Here is a 21,294-nt window from a genome sequence, read left to right on the forward strand (position 1 = left end):
CGCTTGGCTGATATTTGGTGTTATTAAAACAATGTCATCAGCAAAGCGGAGGTGGTGTAGTTGCCGACCATCTATCTTCACTCTCATTCCTTCACATTCCAGTCGTCGCATGATGTTCTCAAGTGTGGCACTGAAGAGTTTCGGTGAAATGGTATCACCCTGCCGAACCCCTCTCTTGACATCAACGATCACATCTTTGTAGAATGGTGAGATCCTGGTAGTGAATCCGCAATCCAGCTCACAGAGGATCTTGATGTATTGGGCTTGAATACCCTGATTGGCTAGGGCTTCAATGACCACTTCCGTCTCAAGAGAATCAAAGGCCTTCTTTAAATCAATGAACGTTAGACAGAGCAGCATCTTGAACTCCCGAGAAACCTCAATGAGTTTGGTTATTGTGTGGATATGGTCGATGGTGCTGAATCCTTTGTGGAACCCAGCTTGCTCACATGGTTGTCCTTCATCTAGTGTTCTGCCAATCCTATTTATCATGACTCGAGTGAACAACTTGTAGATGACAGACAATAGGCAGATAGGACGATAGTTGCCAATGTCATGGATGTCTCCCTTCTTGAACAGTAGTACGGTCCTGCTGGTTTTCCATTGGGACGGAACCTTGCATTCAGACAGGTAGCGAGTGAAGAGCTGAGCCAGTGTATTGATGAGTGCTGATGGCAGGTTCTGCAGGTGTTCAGGTCTGACCTTGTCTGGGTGGGTGTTGTTTGTTTCTTTACCAATGCAGTGGCGTGTCAGATTTCAGAAGGGAGAACAATAGGAACGGCATATCCATCCTGTGGAATTTGGTATGTCGGCAAGTAGACATGGCTATCGAAGAGATTTGAGTAGAAATCATGGATAATCTTCTCCATTGCAGTTCTGGAGGATGTGATGGATCCATCAGGATGTCGGAGGGCAGTCATCTTGGTCCTGTAGTTGGCGAAGGACAGGCGGGCGTAACGAATACTTTTCCTAGCTCCTGCCGCATCTACCAGTACTTCTGCTCTTCTCTCTTTGAGGTCTTCCTTGATCGCATCTCTGCACTGCTTTGCGAGCTCAGACGTTAGCTTGCGGTTGCCTGAGGCATGCGCCAAACCACCCTGGCGAATTAGCTCAAGAGTTTTCGAAGACGGGCATTTTTTTGTGGCTCTCTCTCTTGGCGTTCCTCGCACATTCATGGAGGTGCTGAACCAGTCGATCGTATTCCTCGTCAATGTTGTCAACAATGGCATCTTCCCATGTTGCCACAATAGTGCCAAAGAGTTCCCAGTTAGTGGTCATTCTGGGAGTTCTCTTTTTGAACTTTGCAGCCCTTTCTCCCCACTCTGTGAAGTAGAATTTTGCACGAAGGAGACGGTGGTCCGATCCCGTTCGAAATTTTGGGACAACAGCGACATCGGTCAGGCAAAACCGTCGATTGAATATGATGTGGTCTATTTCATTGTGGAATCGTCCACCTAGATACTCATATGTCCAACGTTTAGATTCTGCCTTCTGGAACTGTGAGTTACCATGGATGGTCTTGGTCGACATGATGAACTCAGACAGTCTCTCACCCTGTTCATTCCATTCTAGGCCATGGGTCCCGATGTGAAGTTCTTCAGCTGATCTTCTCGGTCCTATCTTGGCATTAAAATCACCCACAATGATCTTGTAGAAGGTGTGGTCTTCTTATAGAACTTCTGCAGTTCCATGTAGAACTTCTCGATTTCTCTTTCATCATAATGAGATGTTGGTGCGTAGACAACGAAGATAGAAACTGCAGACAGTGAGCCACATCTATTCAAATGTAAACGTCCGATTCGGGTTGTTAGGCATTCGAATGAATCAATGCTCTTGGCCAAGTTTGTGTTGACAAGGATACCGACGCCTCCAACACCTATTTTATCGCATGTTCTGAGGAACAATTCTTCTCCAGTGTCGAAAACAGCATGGTGAGATTCGTGTCTTCTTGTCTCAGTCAGACCAATGATGTCGTACTTCATCATTCGCGCTTATACCATCAGGTCCTCGATGGATGTATCTGATGCTAGCCTACGTGCATTGAAAGTACAGACGATCATTTTTGTCTTCCTTCATTGTGGCAGCCTAGTTCGGCCTTGAGATTTTGTCGGCCTCTCCTTTCTCATCCTTCTCAGTGCTGCCATGTTGGTGAAGCCTTTAGAGTCAGGTGAATGAGACCAGTTGTTGTTACTGGTTTTGGCATATCGAATACACAATGGATAGCTTGCCAGGCTCTTCCGTGCGGGCGGAATACTCTCGGTAGCTTGCCAGTCTTTCCGAGAGGGATAGAGGCTTTTGGGGCGACCTCTAATCACCTTTGTAGGTGTTACCATATTTGAACCCTATCAAATATGGTACGACAATTCTGGAAGATGGGTATTTAGTGTTTTATCATGTGTCGCGGGGCCGCAAAGCAGCTGCGCTGGTCCAGAAAGCGTCCTGGAGTGTGGCGACGGCTGGGTAGTGGAGGTAGTGTCGACACTACCTGACTGGTACCTTTTTAGAAATGCAGAACTTCTAGAAACAACCCAGACCCAGTGAATTCAAATCTACAGTGTCACAAGAAGTCTAGGTGATTTGTGAGATATAAAAGTTTCCCAACTGCAATCATGAGCGTCAGACTCCATGTCTGGACAAGGCACATAGGTGGAAGAGAGAAGAGAATTTTTGTTTTGTTTTATTTTAGGGTCACACCTGGCAAGGTTCAGGTTCTCCTGACTCAGTACTCAAGGATCACTGCTGGTGCTCAAAGGTTCATAGGATGCCAGGGGTCAAACCCCAGCTACGTAGACTTCAAGGTGAGAATCTACCTGCTGTGGAATCCCTCGGATTCTAAGAAAGAACATTTTTGGCAACACTCCAGGGTTTGGAAACTGAGAGGACAATGTCCTCAAGCAATTAGCTTATCTGCAGAATCCCAAAAAAGGGTTTTCAGAAGTGAAAGTGAGAAGGGGTCTAGTGCTGATGTGGGGGCACAATCTTATCTGAAAACGTAGGCAAAGTAAGGAAATAAAGATTAGATTAAGGGAGTGGTGTGGAGTGGGGGGAAGGAAAATTAGTAAACAACCTTTACCCTTAAGCTTTACATTTAGTTCAGTTTTCTTATTTACTGTTAACTTTGGTCTGGTTTTAAGTCTCCTTATTTTTATGGGTGTGCACCTGCAGAGTGAGCAAAGAGAGAGCAGTTTTTTTTTCCTTAAATTTTTATTAGTGAAACACCATGAAGTACAGTTGCAGACTTACAAATTTTTGTGCTTGGGTTTCAGCTATACAATAAATGAATACCCATCCCTCCACCAGTGCCCATTCTCCACCACCACCAGTCCCAATATCCCTCCCACTTGCCTTCCCCCCATCCCCTGTCCTACTCTACCACTGTGGCAGGGCATTCCCTTTTGTTATCTCTCTCCTTTTGAGTGCTGTGGTTTGCGAAAGAGATATTGAGTGGCAATCTCGTTCAGACTGTAGTCTACTCTCATCACGTATTTCCCATCCTGAGAGGAACCTTCCAACACCCTTTATGTGGTGTTCCCTTATCTGTATGAGCTGCCTTTTCCCCTAGCATGGGTGGTTGTCCTCAGGGATAGACATGGAAAGATTGCATTCATCTGGGTAACATAAAATAACAAAATAGGAGACTAATACCCAAGAATAGCTGAGAGAGAGCAGTTTTTGCAAAGAAAAGAATGGAGTGGGGAGACTTACAGAGAAACTTCTTTTCTAGCTGCTCCGAAAACTATGGGATTTTTAAAAATCCATCCAAGTGGATTTCTAACATTTCCTAACAGAGAGTGCTGTTAATGTTCTGTTTTTCTGTTCTAAAAACGTCTGCATATAAAAGTCAGAAAGAGGGGCTGGAGTGACAGCACAGCAGGTAGGGCATTTGCCTTGTACACAGCTCACCCAAGTTCAATTCCCGGGTGTGACACAGAAAAACAAAAAACTAAAACTAAACAAAACAAAAAGTCACAAAGTTCAAGTTTTCAATGAAATTCTTGAGCCTATACTTTTCTTTTTAATTTGTTGTACCAATACCTGTGTTATCTAGTTTTCTTAAATTTTACAGGTAAGTAAAGCATGAGACAGGATTCTATTTCCTAGCTACAATGCTTAGTGTTGCTTTTCAGTCCACAGCACCACATTACGAATACCATATGGCAAAATAAGAACAAAACAAATTTGCATATTTCATTATTCTGATGAAGGATACCTATATTATTAAAAATGGTAGCTCTGTTATTGGTTAAGTATTCTGGTTATATTCAAATGAACTAAAGCAATACAAACTGAGTTGCTTTATGAAATCTTTTAAATGCTTGGACACAAATTGAAGTCCTTACTATTTAGAGTTTTCAATTAAATATAGGTGCTTCCTCCTGCCCCTCCCCACCCCAACCCTACTCCTAGTTTCACATAAACCTTTCTAATGAATCCAGACAGACTTTTTAAAAGATGGATTATTTTTTAAAGTACAGGCTGTCTTACACTGTTAAGTGCAATTAGGTAGAAAACTACAATCCTTCCGTTTTCTGATTTGCAGGGGAAAAACAAGCAGAATCTCCTGACATCATCATTATATAATTCTTGCTTGCCTATTTATCTTTCAAATAGTTGAAAGAACATGTTATATCCTATGTTTGTTGACAACATTGACGAGGAATACGATTGACTGGTTCAGCACCTCCATGATTGTGCGAGGAACGCCAAGACAGAGTAGCCAAAAAAAAAAAAAAAAAAACCCTGTCTTCAAAAACTCTTGGTCTTATTCGCCAATGTGGTTTGGCACATGCCTCAGGCAACCGCAAGCGAATGTCCGAGCTTGCAAAGCAGTGCAGAGATGCGATCAAGGAAGACCTCAAAGAGAGAAGAGCAGAAGTGCTGGTAGATGCGACAGAAGCCAGAAAAGTATTCATAATGCCCGCCTGTTCTTTGTCAACTACAAGACCAAGATGACTGCCCTCCGACGTCCTGATGGATCTATCACATCCTCCAGAACTGCAATGGAGAAGATTATCCATGACTTCTACTCAAATCTCGTCGATAGCCATGTCCACTTGCTGACATACCAAATTCCACAGGATGGATATGCCGTTCCTAATGTTCTCCCTTCCGAAATCCGACATGTCATTTCGTCAGTAAAGAAACGAACAGCACCCGGCCCAGACAAGGTCAGACCTGAACACCTGAAAAACCCGCCGTCAATATTCATCAATACGCTGGCTCGGCTCTTCACACGCTACCTGTCTGAATGCAAGGTTCCGTCCCAATGGAAAGCCAGCAGGACTGTACTACTGTACAAGAAGGGAGACATCCATGACATTGGCAACTATTGTCCGATCTGCTTATTGTCTGTCATCTACAAGTTGTTCACTCGAGTCATCCTAAATAGGATTGGCAGAACACTAGATGAAGGACAACCATGCGAGCAAGCCGGGTTCCGCAAAGGATTCAGCACCATCGACCATATCCATTAAAAACCTTAAGTGATCTTATTAACTGTTATAAAAAGCAAACTGGAAAACAAAAACAATTCATAGCACAATGGATAGGGCATTTGCCTTGCACGTGGTCGACCCGGGTTCAATTCCTCTGTCCCTCTCAGAGAGCTGGCAAGCTACCGAGAATATTCTGCCCCACAGGAGATCCCGGCAAGCTACCCGTGGCATATTTGATATCCTAAAATCAGTAACAAATCTCACAATGGAGATGTTACTGGTGTCTGCTCAAGCAAATCAGTGAACAATGGGAGGATGGTGACAATGACGATAGAGGGAAAAAATCATAAATACTCCAACTTTCATATTATATTACATTTATTTATTTTATGTGATCTGTTGGAGAATTTTTTTTTGTAATTTTTGGTTTTATATATGTATATGGGCTGGAGCGATAGCACAGCGGGTAGGGCATTTGCCTTGCACGCAGCCAACATGGCCGACCCGAGTTCGATTCCTCCGCCCCTCTCGGAGAGCCCGGCAAGCTACTGAGAGTATCTCTCCCGTACGGCAAAGCCTGACAAGCTACCCGTGATGTATTCGATATCCCAAACACAGTAACAAATCTCACGATGGAGACGTTACTGGGCCTGCTCGAGAAAATCGATGAACGGTAGGATGTGACCGTGATATATGTATATATGTGTGTATCAGTGTCTGTCTATGTGTGAGATATGTGTGTGTAACAGTCTGTGTCTGTGTGTGTGATAGTTTGTGTGTACAAGATTGTATCTATGTGTGAGATGTGTATGTGTAGAATTCCCTGAAGGTTTATCTAGGTTTCTTAAAAGTTTTCCTCCGTAATAATGAGCACACAAATGATCCATTCTCATAGAGTTGTCCAATATAGTGCCTATACAAACAGACACTCATTTCTGGGACAAGATTGATGTCTCAAAAATGTGCAATCAGAATACAGAATTAATTTCCCTTGAGTTCCATTCATTTAATTGAGCAAACTTTAACTATGTTTATTATATCTATTAAAATCCTCAAGAACCCTACTATATGCCTAATTTGCTTTTCAACTTGATTCTTGACTGTTAACTCTTCAATATGCTGGCAGCTGCTTCTCATGAGATACCAAACACTGTTAGTTAACATCATAGGCTTTGTGAGTTTTAGGAGACGTTAAGGAGCCAGAGGTACATGTACAACCACATGATCCCTGAACACCAGAGGGTATGGTCCTGGAGGTCTCTATGGACCTCCAGATGGGATGATCCATGTCCCTCAAGGCCAGGCCCTAACACCAAAACATCCATCCAATTCCACTGGCCAAGTATTGCTAAATCTTGCCCTCGAGCTCTCTACACACTACTTGGAAGTGCCCCCTCCACCCCACATCACCCTTTGACCAAATAATATCATAGACTCTGGATTCATACAGCTTATGTACAATTCACAGTGTCACTACTACTAAAGAACACCACGAAATGTCATACATGCTTTGCATGTCCCAATTTTGTCAAACATGAAATCATAGATTTGGTATCATCTTAACTATGTGCTGTTATGACCCTAAATTAAATAAGTACATGATATGCACCAAGTGCCAGTTTCTCCTCTTAAGAAACACAAGTCACAGAATTACCTGTTGTGTTCTTCCTGCTCTCTGGAACATGGATTTCTGTTGATGATTTTTGTCTTAACATGACTAGAAAATAAGGAAAAATGATTATGATTAAATGCTTACATGTTGGGTGAAATGAATATGTTATATTTATCGATTCAGAAAAATAAGTGATCTTAAGCTTGAATCTGAACAAAAGATAGCAGTAATTAGCACTGTAGTTAAGGAGATCTAGGTAGAAGACGGCATACAGGAGCAAGAAAAATCATGAGGCCAATGAACTCATTCAGACATTGAATTCTTCATGTTCCATGTCTTCTGCTTAATAAAGGAATTTTGAATAATCAGTTACACTTTTAAACTACATATAGTAGGTTACCATGTGAGACTACATATAATGCCTAACCCACCCACATGAGAGATTTCTTGGTGCAGTTTGGAACTGGAAATATTTTTTAAAAAACCTGCATATAATGGAACTGTTTATTTTTTCTGAGTTTTTGTCCTTTTTTTTATGTGATGGGGTGGGGATGAGGGAATATACTTCGTGGTGCTCAGCGTTTTTCCTGGTTCTGCTTGCAGAGATCAATCACTCCTAAAGGGCTGTGAGCACCTTATGTGGTGTCAGGGAACAATCCCGAGTTGACTGTGTTCAAGTCAAGCACACTGCCTGCTGTAATATCACCTGAGTGATGTCTTATGTTCTTGGAATACATGTGAATCTTAGAGAACATTAGAACAATCAGGAAGAAAGAGGAAAGACTGAAGTTTGTAAATTGATGGACTCTCAGTGTCACTAAATCATCATCCTCTAGTTTTATCTCATTGATCTTTCACTAAGTTTAGGGTCACCAAATTATATTTTGATACTCTAATGTTTGTGACAGAGGTTGAGTAAATATTCTTTTAAAAAAGAGGATCTTGAACTACTTACCTGAAACACTAAACCCTATTGCAGACAGGATAATAATAATAATCATTAAAACACAGTCAAATTTCAGTTTTAATTGGTGCTTGCACAAAATTTGGCAGATATCTGAGAAGTCAAGAAAGTGTCATTAGTTAATTCATATGTGTTCATCTGGTTCAAAAACAGGATTGTCTGGAACACAGTAAACAACTGGTCAGAGTCTATAACATTTATCAGTCTTCTTCTGAGTCTCACGAGATGATTCTTAGATCTAATTGAAAACTTTCTCATTGATTGTACCAAATATTTATGTTTTTTATGGACAAACAATTGTGCCAAGAATCAAATAACATAGTAAGAAGATATTTTTAAGTTGTTCACAAAAATGAAACACATGTGTTATTGTAGAAAATAAGTCAAAGAAAATTTTCTGAAAATTGAAGGCCTTTAGAAGCTGGAAGGACAATCAGGGAGGGATTAAGACTCCTGTCTAGCAACTATCCTTGGTTCTGTCCCTAGCACTATGGGGTTCCCAGAGCAGGGCTAGCTCTGGAAACTCCTTGAGCGCTGCCAGGGTTGCCCAGAAAATCCCAGCATCACAGGGCCCGGAGGCACTACCCTTTTGGTGCCTTTTTATTGAATAATAGCTTTTCTTGCTGAGAATCACTAGTGGGGCCCTGGATCTCCCGAGCACTGCTTGAAAAAACCCTCACCACAAAAAGGATAATCTTTCTTCATTCTAGATATGCTTTTGATTCAGTTGAGACGGAAGCAGTCATGGAAGCCCTAGCCAATCAGGACATTCAAGCTCAATACATCAGGATCCTCCTTGAGCTGTATTGCAGATTCACTACCAGGATCTCACCATTCTACAAAGAAGTAATCATCAATGTCAAGAGAGGGGTTAGGCAGGGTGATACCATTTCACCAAAACTCTTCAGTGCCACCCTCGAGAACATCATGCGACAACTGGAATGGGAAGGAATGGGAGTGACGATTAATGGTCGGCAACTATACCACCTCCGCTTTGCTAATGACATCGTTTTAATAACACAAAACATCAGTCAAGCGGCACAAATGCTGGCCGACTTCGACTGTGAGTGTGGAAAGGTCAGTCTACAGCTGAAGACAATGTTTATGAGAAACAACCTCATTCCTGATGCCCCATTCACTCTCAACGGAATAACCATCTTCGAATGCAACAGCTATGTGTACCTAGGTCGAGAAGTTAACATGACAAATGACCTGACACCAGAGCTGCACAGGAGGAAGAGAGCAGCTTGGAACGCCTTCAAGAGCATAGAAGAAATAGCTAAGAGGACGAAGAACCTTGGCTCCGGGTACATCTCTTTGATTCCACTGTTCTTTCTGCTTCAACATATGCCTCAGAGACTGGGCCCTATGCAAGTAGGATGAGAACGCTATTAGGGTCCACCAAAGAGGAATTGAAAGAGCTATGCTTGGAATATCACGTTTCACTCAAATGAGACAAAGAATCCAGAGTTCTGACCTCCGTCGACGATCAAGAATCAGGGATGCTCTCTCATTTGCCAAGGTGTCAAAAATCAGATGGGCTGGTCACTTAATGAGATTTAAAGACAACCACTGGACTAGAAGTGTTACCGACTGGATTCCACAGGATGTCAAAAACCGCGTGGCGGCCCACCTACCAGATGGTCAGACTTCTTCATCAAGATCATGAACGATCGGTTTGAGGCTCTTCATGTTCCTAGAGCGAACAGATGTCATTGGGCTACACTAGCAATCGAGAGGGACAAAAGGAGACCTTACTGGCGCCCACTCGAGCAAATCGACGGTTAATGGGAAGTCAAGTGATCAAGTGATCAAGATATGCTTTTGAGGTTTTATTCTTTGCCAAGAATTACTTTATGTTTTTCTGACCTATTCAATCTTCAACATGACTTCTTTTGTTTTATTGCTTTCTAGAACCATCCTTTTCAACTTGGATCAAAAGAATGATAGACCTGGAGGAGTTTTTCCTGTGTGGTCGTGGGGAGACAGCTCAAAAGACTATAGCACTTTGAGATCAATCCTGAAAATCACTTGTTTCCCCAAAAAGCGCTGAGTGTAACCTCTGAGCACAGCTCAATGTGACCCAAATGTCAAGTCAACAACAAAGAAGTTTCTTATGTATAAATATTATTTTCAATAGTTCAGTGAACAGTATAAACTCTGAACTTATGAAAGCAATGAAACACTATCTAAAAAATAAAATACTTTTGTTTTTCTCAGTAGTTATATATATAACAAACAGTACAGCTCATATTTATGAGAAGAGAGTATATTAATGAAAATAATATCATTAATTAAACGGTTAATTCATATACTTAGTAAAATAAGTATATTAATGAAAATAAATAAATCACATTTATGATTATTTTATCAATTCATCAACCAACGTATTGATTCTTTGCTCCTAGATACCTTTCAAAATCTGAATTTCATAGAGGAAATAAAAAAAAGAGAAGCTACTGATAAAAGTCTTGAATAACATTGGACCACAGTTTACAAAGCTATATTAGTTCTGATGGGAATTATTCTGATATCTATTATAATTATAAATTTGTTTTAAACTATTACTGGTGTCAAAGGTGTTTATAAGCAAATATTTTCTAATGTAAGGTTACTTATATATAACAAATAAATAATTTGTTGATATTAATATTTTTCCTTTCTATATTTTCCTCCCGTTGATCATCGATTTGCTCGAGCAGGCCCAGTAACGTCTCCATTAGAGACTTTGTTGTTACTGTGTTTGGCATATCGGATACGTCACGGGGAGCTTGCCAGGCTCTGCCGTGCAGGTGAGATACTCTCACTCTCGGTAGCTTGCCGAGCTCTCCGAGAGGGCCGGAGGAATCGAACTAGGGTCGGCCATGTTGGCTGCGTGCAAGGCAAATGCCCTACCGCTGTGCTATCGCCTAGGGCTGGAGCGATAGCACAGCAGGTAGAGCATTTGCCTTACACGCGGCCAACATGGCCGATCCGAGTTCGATTCCTCCGCCCCTCTCGGAGAGCCTGGCAAGCTACCGAGTATTCGATATGCCAGACACAGTAACAACAAAGTCTCCAATGGAGACATTACTGGGCCCGCTCAAGCAAATCGATGATCAACGGGAGGGCCTTTACTTTACTTTTACTTTACTTTATATTTTCCTAGTATTTCTCAAATAAAGGTAAAGGTAACGCCCTACCCGCTGGAGCGATAGCACAGTGGGTAGGGCGTACGCCTTACAAGCGGCCAACATGGCCGACCCGAGTTCGATTCCTCCGCTCCTCTCAGAGAGCCCGGCAAGCTACCAAGAGTATTCGATATGCCAGACACAGTAACAACAAAGTCTCCAATGGAGACGTTACTGGGCCCGCTGAAGAAAATCAATGATCAACGGGAGGGCCTTTACCTTTACCTTTACCTTATTATTAAATCTTACTATATACTCACTCATGAGTTAGTAACCTCATGAGAATTCACAAGTAAGGTTTTCAGAATATATGAATGGATTTATTTATTTCTCACATTTTTTACTGAGAGATCATTTTTAGAAAAAATAATATCAGAAATTGAAATAAGGTTTATACTTCATATTTATATTCAGGGAAATCATATACACATATAATATATATTTAAGTTTTCAGAGGTGAGAGCAAGAGAAAGAATACAACAGATTAGTCTCTTGCCTTGCATGCCACTAACCTGGGTTTAATACCTGACCACATAATGTCTCTTGAGTATCTTCAGGAGTGATCCCTGAACATAAAGCCACGAGTAAGCCCAGAGTAAAAACAGGTGTAGCCAAAAACCAAAACAATTTATTTTGACAATAAATTATCTGGCTTACTGTGAGTAGTTCAGATACATAGGTAAGTACAAAGTTGCTTTTGAATGCAAAGAACAATCATAGCCAGGAGGTGATTAGTACATGGAGATGCCACATTTGACCATAACTCATTGCTGATCTTATGAAATTATATTTTTCAAAAAGTTGATTGAGACTCTTATGTGAGTCTTTTTAAAAAAATTGTAACACATGGGGTAGTGATTATGCAGTGACAATAGGTTGGACAGAGATAAGAAAATGTTTTGAGGGCCGGAGTGACAGTACAGTGGGTAGGGTGTTTGCCTTGCACGTGACCTACCTGGGTTTGATTCTGGCATCTCACATGGTACCCTGAGCACCGTCAGGAGTAATTCCTGAGTGCAGAGCCAGGAGTAATTCCTGAGCATCATTGGGTGTGACCCAAAAAGAAAAAAAATCATTTTGTACAAGATAAAAATGTAAGAAACATGGTAACCATGGAACAAGAGAATCCTCTGGGATTAAACTAGAAAAGAAATTGTGACGTAAGCAAGATAACAGATAGATAGGAAATCACCTGTCCTCCTTCTTCCACAGTGACACTGGTTGACAGCGACATCTGAAAAAACTGGAAAAACTCTAGTGCCCTGTAAGAAGCAATGATTCCTGGGCCATTGTGAAAGGAAGATGGGATTCCAACACAAGGCAGGATAATCCTGGCATTGTGTTCACTCATTGCACCAATGAGTGCCTCACTGTCTAACACATCCCAGAGAGGAAACCCTGGAGAGCAAGAGTCCTTATTTATTTATTTATTTATTTATTTATTTATTTTAGACTTCAACAGGAAACATTTATTTTAGCTTCATCATTCCTTATTCTTAATGATGGTTACTTTGCAAAATGCTTCTTATAATTTCCCCCCTCTCCCTCTGCCCCTCCCTCCCTTCCTCCCTTTCTTTCTTTTAAATTTTGGCTACTGCATACTGCTGTCAACACAGTCTTATGCCAAGAGAACAAACCCCTTAGTGAGTCCAAATTTCTCAGAAGAAATGTGAATCTAAATTACCCTATGATGTGGGAATATGTATTTTTTTAATTTTTATTAGTGAAACACCATGAGGTACAGTTGTAGATTTACAAGTTTCTGTGGTGCTTGGGTTTCAGTTATACAATGATCGAGTACCCATCCCTCCACCAGTGCCCACTCTCCACCACCAATGATCCCAGTATCCCTCCCACCCCCACCCCCCCATCCCACCCTGCCTCTGTGGCAGGGCATGCCCTTTTGTTCTCTCTCTCTTGTTGGGTGTTGTGGTTTGCAAAAGAGTCATTGAGTGGCAATCATGTTTGGTCTATTGTCTACTTTCAGCATGTTTCTCCCATGCTGGGAGGATCCTTCCAACACCATTTATTTGGTGCTCCCTTCTCTATCTGAGCTCCCTTTTCCCTTAGCATTTGTGGCTGGCCTCCAAGCCATGGAGCAAACCTCCTGGTACTAATCTCGGTCACTCTTGGGTGTTAGTCTCCTATTTTTTTACTTTATGTTCCCCAGATGAATGCAATCTTTTTATGTCTATCCCTCTCTTTCTGACTCATTTCGCTTTACATGATACTTTCCATGTAGTACCACTTGTGTGTAAATTTCATGACTTCATCTTTTCTAACAGTTACATAGTACTCCATTGTGTAAATGTACCAAAGTTACTTTAACCAGTCATCTGTTCTTGGGCACTCAGGTTTTTTCCAGATTCTGGCTATCACTTTCAAACTCCTAACTGCCAAGAATGAAATGAGTGAGTGCATGTTATCAGTAGTTACTATTGTTTCTATGTTATCAGTAGTTTCTATTGTTCTAGGGCTGAAGTGATAGCACAGTGGGTAGGGCATTTGCCTTGCAAGTGGCCAACATAGCCAACAGAAGTTCGATTCCTCCGCCCCTCTCAGAGAGCCCAGCAAGCTGCCAAGAGTATCTTGCCTGCACGGCAAAGCCTGGCAAGCTCCCTGTGACATATTCGATATGCCAAACACAGTAACAACAAGTCTCACAATGGAGGTGTTACTGGGCCCACTTGAGCAAATCGATGAACAACGGGAGGACAGTGACATGACAATGACTATTGTTCTAGATACTAGAAATACTGAATAACTGGACAAAGATATATTTTAAACCATTTTATTGAATATTGAATCACTGTGAGATAGATCCTTACAAAACTGCTCATGATTGGATTTCACTAATGCAATATTCTAATACCCATCCCGCCACCACTGTACATTTCCCAGCACCAGTGTCCCCAGGTTCCCTCCCATCAATCCCCACTGCCACCCCATGCCTTCCTCTATGGCAAGTGCTTTTCTTTTTTCTTCTCTCTCTCTCTCTCTCTCTCTCTCTCTCTCTCTCTCTCTCTCTCTCTCTCTCTCTCTTTTGGACATTGTGGTTTGCAACACTGATATAGATAGGTTATCAAGACTATTCCTTTACCTACTTTTTTGTTTTTTTTTAATTAGTGAAACACCATGATGTACAGTTGTAGACTTACAAGTTTTTGTGCTTGGGTTTCAGTTATACAATGATCGAGTACCCATCCCTCCACCAGTGCCCATTCTCTACCACCACTGATCTCAGCATCCCTCCCACCCCCACACCCGCCCCATCCCACCCTGCCTCTGTGGTAGGCCATTCCCTTTTGTTCTCTCTCTCCTTTTGTGTGCTGTGGTTTGCAAAATAGGCATTGAGTGGAAATCATGTTCAGTCTATAGTCTACTTTCAGCATGCTTCTCCCATCCTGGGAGGATCCTCCCAACACCCTTAACTTGGTTTTCCCTTCTCTATCTGAGCTGCCTTTTCTCCTAGCATGTGTGGCTGGCCTCCAAGCCATGGAGCAAAATTCCTGGTACTAATGTCAGCCATTTTGAGTGTTAGTCTCCAATTTTATTACTTTATGTTCCCTAGATGAATGCAATATTTCTATGTTTGTCCCTTTCTTTCTGGCTCATTTAGCTACTTTACCTACTTTTAACCATCAGATCTTTTTCAGCATGATCATTCCCAGCTATTATTGTCATATCATACTGATCTCTATCTTACCTACCCACAACCTCACACACACTTGTGGTTAGTTCCAATCATTGACCAGTCCTCCTAACCCCTATTTTCCCCGGCCCTGTAGATTAGTCTTCTAATATATATACATATACATATATATATATATATTATTGAACACAAATACAGTCAGGGAGATGCAGATCAAAACAATGAGATATCATCTCACACCACAGAGACTAGCACACATCCAAAAGAACAAAACCAACTAGTATAACTAGTGTTGGCATGAATGTGGGAAGAAAGGGACTCTCCTTCATTGTTGGTGGGAATGAGAATGATCCAGCCATTTTGGAAAACAATATGGACATGACTCAAAAAGCTAAAATTGAGCTCCTATTTGACCCAGCAATACCATTTCTGGGAATATACCCTGAGGCTCAAACACACAGGAGAAACACTATCTGCACTCCAACATTCACTGCACACTATTCACCATAGCCAGAATCTGGAATCTGCAAAAATATTTTTACTATTATTTTGATTCCAGGTATTAACACAGAATTAGATTGAATAAGTGGGCAGAAATAGTTTTTTTCTCTCTCTTTTGAGTCTTCTCTTTGTTTTATTACTTTACTATATTTGAGTTAATTTTGCTAAGATAATGTTAGTACTTGTTGGTATTGTTGTACATGGTTATATCATTTCCACTGCCACCAAGGTACCCAAGATACTCTACATTGTCCCAGTGTCACTTTCAGTTCACCCTCAGATACTCCAGCCCCCCTACTCCCCCTGCCTGGTATGCTTATTCCTATAATTCAGAACCTAGGGGTTAGCAACATTTTATCGATAGCACAGCGGTAGGGTGTTTGCCTTGCATGCAGCTGGCTGGGTCGAACCGGGTTCAATTCCTCTGCCCCTCTCGGAGAGCCTGGCAAGCTACCGAGAGTATCTCACCTGCATGGCAAAGCCTGACAAGCTACCCGTGACTTATTCAATATGCCAAACACAGTAACAAGAAGTCTCAAAATGGAGACTTTACTGGGCCCGCTTGAGCAAATCGATGAACAATGGGAGGATAGTACCTTGTTTTAGTTCTCCATTTAGGACAGATGAGTGTGATCACTGACGCTTGTCTCTTCCCTCTGGTTTGCATTGTTTAGCATATTACCTTTCAGTTTCATCCAAATTGAGACAAAATTGGGCAGAAATAATTACATCTGTAAGGTTATCTTTCAGAGTTCTACCAAACTCAAGTTCACGTGGTTGCCCTTTGAAAGGGTCAAATCAAGGTTGGTTGCACACAAGGCCACAAACTGCCTCTTTACTATCTCTTTAGCCCTTGTAATGTTGAAAAATTTGTCATTGGATGATTAGGCTTTTGAGTATTTCCATGTCTTGGTTGTTCTGAATTTGCAGGGAAGAAGGTGGAACAGGCATCTCTCTTTAAAAGAGTGATTTTGACTGAATTCTTAATTTTATTCACTTTTTGTTTTCAACTCAGAATATTCATCTTGTTCCTTTTTGTTTATGTTTTATTTCTTAATTTTGATTTTGGAGTTGTACCTGGTGGTGCTTTGATGCTCAGGGATCACTCTTGGCAGGCTCAGGAAGCCATATGGACTGCCAAAGATTGAACCCAGGTCAGTTACATGCAAGGCAAACACCCCACCCACCCCACCCATCCCATGCAAGGCAAATTCCCCAGACACCCCACTCAGGCCTCACTATTGGGTCCCTTTTAAACGATTTTCATTCTTTATTAATTTTTTTGTTATGTTCAGCGACTGTTTTTTCTACTTAAACTGACTTGTCTATGTTTCTGTGTGGAAGCCTCCTCAGAACAGCAGTTTTGCCTTTCCAGGGGACTTACAGAATTCTGTGATAGGGACTGGGTGTTGGAGGATTACTATGATTTTTACTGCTGTCATAGTGCCTTGATTCCTCTGGTCTTCATGATTCCTGAAGCTCTTTGCAACTAGTTTCACCTTTGATGTCCAGCATTCCCTCAATGAGCTGCCTCAGAGTGAGCCCAACTCATGCTGGCCCGGGAGGATTCTGAGTCTTTCTCTTATATTCTCTTCACACTGCTTCTTTCCGCTTTTGACACAATTCGTAAGCCTGTGTATCTTCACCATACTGGGCTGCTTTGGCAAACAGGTCAGTCCACAAAGGTGTTCAATAGCTCCTTTGTGGTTTCTCTCACCTCCTCAGTCCTTAGCTTGTTTTCTTCTCACAAGCTCTCTCAGTTCACACTTACTCTTGTTGCCACCCCCTGCAAATGCACACAGAGAGCCAGTCATAGAGAAGGGAAAATGTGGGTTTGGCACTTGAAGGATCGGCAGTGTCTGTGGGGACATGTGGAAGAAATTGCTTCAGGTGACATGTTTCTCAGCAGCACTTTATTGGGTTTCCTGCTGCACTCCTTTAATGCCCTGGGGTTGCATCTGCCCGTCTGTCTCTGGAACTCTCCCACTCTGAAACAAGGCTCTGATCCTTTACCCGATGTGGTAGGAGTAAGAATGGCTCCTCCAGTAGCATCCTGCACAGTTGGAGAAGATGCTCACTCACTGGCTCCCCTTTCTCCTCAGAGCAGATATCTTGGTCCTTCACTTGCCTAAACTCTGACACTTCGAGGGAGGAGGATTATCATCTGGCCGACTGATATCTACTAGTTGGATATGGCAGCAGTGGGCAGTGGTGCACTGGAACTTGCCTAGAAAGAAGAACTAGTGTAAAAGATTTTTTGTTTGAGGTACCTGCCCACGTCCACATCATCTGGGTACCAATGCCAAGAGCAACTCACAGACTCCTGCCTATTCCCTAGATCTGTCTGCAGCCAATGAACTAATTCTCAGAGACCCCTCCAGGGCCCCAGGAACATGGTGTTGGATACCACAGCTCCTGTGAAAATGTTTTGTTTCATGGATAGAAACTAAAATTTAGGTGAAAATTAGGGTTAATTCCAGATTATGACTTTATTCAGAAAGAAGTTATCAGGAAATCCTGCTCTATGGTAAACATGTAATCTCACAGTTTTTGGTGTCTGAGTCACACAATCTCTTCATCTAGTGAAATTACACTCATCTGCTGAGTTGATGTGTCAACGGTGTTAAGAAGGCTTAGGAGGCAGGCCATGACAGGCCCAGAGTATGTGGCTTAATATCAATGCTAGATCATTATGAATTCTATAAAGAGAGCATGCAAAGTACATATAATATCCTAGGTTCATTTGGTGTTATTGCATACCCAGTGGTTTTCTAGAGACCCACCCACCTGTATGCATGACTGTCTTCCAGCAATGCTCAGGGCACTCCCACTGATGCTGGGAAAGAGTATGGAACTCCTGCATGAAAAGGTGCCCTGACCTGTCTAACAGCATCCTGCTTCCTTTTCACTAATGAAAACGTGTCATTTCAGGGAAATAGCTCAAGAGACAAAGCACATACCTTGCATTACAAGACCTGAGATCAATCCCTGGGCCTGCATGGCCCCTAGGCACCATAGGTATCACTCTGATGGTAAATGCCTGCAATGCAAGAGCGTCTTTAAAAAGGTAATTGATAACATGTTGTTATTTTACATAATATGTGAAGTAGTGAGGAAAATCACTATTCATGTGTGAGATTTTTTTACTTACTTGTGCCTTATTTTAAATGAACACCAAACTTCACAGAATAAAAAGCCTGAACTACACAGCCAACACCTAAATTCATCATCAATGATGAGCTTTTTGTAACTTTTCATTTACTCCTTCTCCTATTCCCTAATTTAGAAGGACAAAAATATGTAGAACTCTTGGAGTTGGACAAAGCTGAAACAGACTAGCTGGAGGTTTATAGTTTAGAGATGCTTTTCTCTGGTTCAAGCTGCCTATTGCATTCTATTGCCCTAATAGTACCAAAGCAGAGCTATAGAACACTTTGCCTGATAGGATCCAAGAACTCCAGTGGAGTCTACGCAGCTAAGAACTTCTTGAGTTCTAGTTTCCTTTATCTACATTATCCCCATTGAAACGCACAACACCATAACATTCTCTGCTATTTTCTGTACATGAAGTGCATGAAGTTTTCCTCAATTGCCTGTGCTCACTGGTCTCACTTGTGAAAATATATGTTTCTTGAAAAACTTCAGAATATCTCCAAAAAAGTCATGTCACTTCATTAAATCAGAACACCTACTCCTTCTTTTTGACCCTATTCTCCACCTGGTGCTGGTGTGTATCTTCTCCCCATCCCCCTACCCCCCAAGTGAATGTACTGCTAATAAACTCCTCTGTCCAATTCAGTTGCACCTGTGCTTTCCCCACCATGACTGCTTTAATGGGGGTAAGGTTGGCTTGTGGGCTATAGTAGCTTGTGGAAATGAGCAGTCATAAAATCAATATACCAGCTGAAAGGAATTCCTACTTCCAGCCTTCAGCTCCAGACTGAAGTCACCAGTCCAAACTCAAAGAAGTGCTTATCCTTCAGGAAAGGATTCAGTGGAACATAAGGACTGAATGAAGACCCCAGTGCCTTTTTCTTAATAATATCATTGTTAAGATGCAATGGTACCCAAAACCCTGACTCACAGCAGCGCGGAAAAGGCCTGTGCAATCAGTTTTGCAATAACGTCCCCTGCACACAACTTTCCAGTATGGCCACACTCTTCCTAACTTCAGTTTCCAGGACTCACCTTTTCCCATATAACCTAAAGAAAACTAATGACTTCACTCTTTTTCTTCTACTGAAATTCCTTTTGTCCTTGAGAACTGTCAATGAACCCAAAGCCCTGGGTGGATAGCAGAACTCATTCATTTTCTTGTAAAAATATAAATAAATAACCTCTTTCCATCCTGAGAACAGTGCTCCCCCAAACTCAGGGGTAGGGAGAAGCTCCTGGTGTTATGCAGATCAAGCAGGTCTTAGATTCAAACCTTCAGTCAGCCTGGAAGGACTTTAATGTCTACACATATAGTACCTTGTACAGAATTCCCCAGTACTGATCTCCCTGGACTCCTGCAATCTTTAGCAGGCTACGCAGGAAAGTGGCATCACTCTCTCCAATGTGACTTCTTCCTCCCGCTCTATGGTCCTTTTTTTGCACTTTTGCACTCACCTACAACATTTCCATAGTTAGATAGTTAAATGGACGGATATGTAACCTATGTTCTCATTGTCCTGCAGGATAGGGGCCATTCAAACAAGAGATGGGGTGATTAGAAAGAGTTTTATCACATGGAACAAATCAATCAGTAGAAGCAAGTGGCCTCATGTCCTCAAAACAACCACAGGGGTTTGCACCTTCAAAAGCAAAGGTCTTACTTTTGGTTTTGTTTGGGGAGGTCACACAGCTACATTCAGGGCTAATTCCTGGTTCTTAACTCAGTTAACTCTTGGTCCAGGGGATTGAACTTGAGTTGGTCAGATGGAAGAAAAATACCCAATGGGATGTCCTATATCTGTTTCCCTGCAAAGGTTTTTATAGAGAAATCATGATCACTATCACGACCATCCTGTTATTCATCGATTGCTTCGAGCAGGCCCCAGTAATGTCTCCTTTGTCTAGCCCTGAGATTTTTAAGAAAGTGTCATATTCAAGGCTCTTTAGGAGAATGAGACCCATCATTGTTACTGGTATTTGGCATATTGGGTATGCCACGGGGAGTTTGCCAGACTGCCATGTGGGTAGGTAACATTCGGTAGCCTGCCAGTTTGTTCAAAGTAGGAATGAGATAATAAAATGTAATAATATGAGATAATGAGAGTATATCATCTGCACGGCAAAGCCTGGCAAGCTCCCCCATGATGTATTCTATATGCCAAACACAGTAACAACAAGTCTCACAATTTGTTGTGAGATGTTGCTGGTGCCTACTCGAGCAAATTGATGAACAATGGGAGGACAGTGCTACAGTGCTATGAGATAATAAAATGAGATAGTAAATAAAAGGAATGAGATAATAAAGTGAGAAAATAAAATTTGCGGCCGCGCGCTTCCGGGAGCTGGTTTTTATAGTCTCTGAGTCTTGGCCGTTGATGGGATTACGCGGCACCGGGGGGCCAGTTGGTGGGTGTGACCCCTGACTACTGGAATTTGGAGGATCTGGGTGGAGGATGCTCAGCCCTGATCCAAGTAGGCTTGGAGATCTCAGCCCCGGGACCCGCATGCCTTTGTTCCTCTGCCGGTACCTTCATGCATGTGGAGAGTGGTCTCAGCATGGTGGTGGCTGGTTCTGGAGGTCTTTGGCTGCCGGAACTCCGGTCAGGGCAGGGAGCAAAACTCAACCCCCTCCCCTCCAAGGGGCCCCGGCAAGGACAGCCAGGCATGGGCGCAGGAGACTCTGAGAAATAATAGGAAAAAATAGTACGAAAAAATAGTGAGCTGGACTGGTGAGTTTCAGAGAAAATAATAAAATCCCATTCTGGGCATGCTGTTTTATCTGCAAACCTAAATAAGTATACGGG

This window comes from Sorex fumeus, unplaced genomic scaffold (assembly GCF_029834395.1).
Source record: "Sorex fumeus unplaced genomic scaffold, SorFum_2.1 ptg000003l, whole genome shotgun sequence".
In the NCBI taxonomy this organism is placed as follows: Eukaryota; Metazoa; Chordata; class Mammalia; order Eulipotyphla; family Soricidae; genus Sorex; species Sorex fumeus.